Source organism: Elephantulus edwardii, unplaced genomic scaffold (assembly GCF_000299155.1).
Source record: "Elephantulus edwardii isolate Elephantulus edwardi_28Jun2011 unplaced genomic scaffold, EleEdw1.0 scaffold00358, whole genome shotgun sequence".
In the NCBI taxonomy this organism is placed as follows: domain Eukaryota; kingdom Metazoa; phylum Chordata; class Mammalia; order Macroscelidea; family Macroscelididae; genus Elephantulus; species Elephantulus edwardii.
Genome location: NW_006400108.1, coordinates 1,758,227 through 1,758,443, shown reverse-complemented (window position 1 = coordinate 1,758,443; position 217 = coordinate 1,758,227).

The window sequence follows — 217 nt, the reverse complement described above, 5'->3', positions numbered from 1 at the left end:
TATTTATTATATTTCTCTTTTGTTCTACAGCTGTAATTCTTATCTTTGTGAATTTAAATGAATGATACAGTACTCACCACCTGTCTTCATCACCATTTTTTCTCATTCCTTATTTTGTCTCCTAGGCTTTGTAGAGGTTTTCTTAACTTTTTGTTGATTTTCATATAATCATTCTTATCCATTGTGTTCCAATCATGTACATTGTTTTATAAAATCA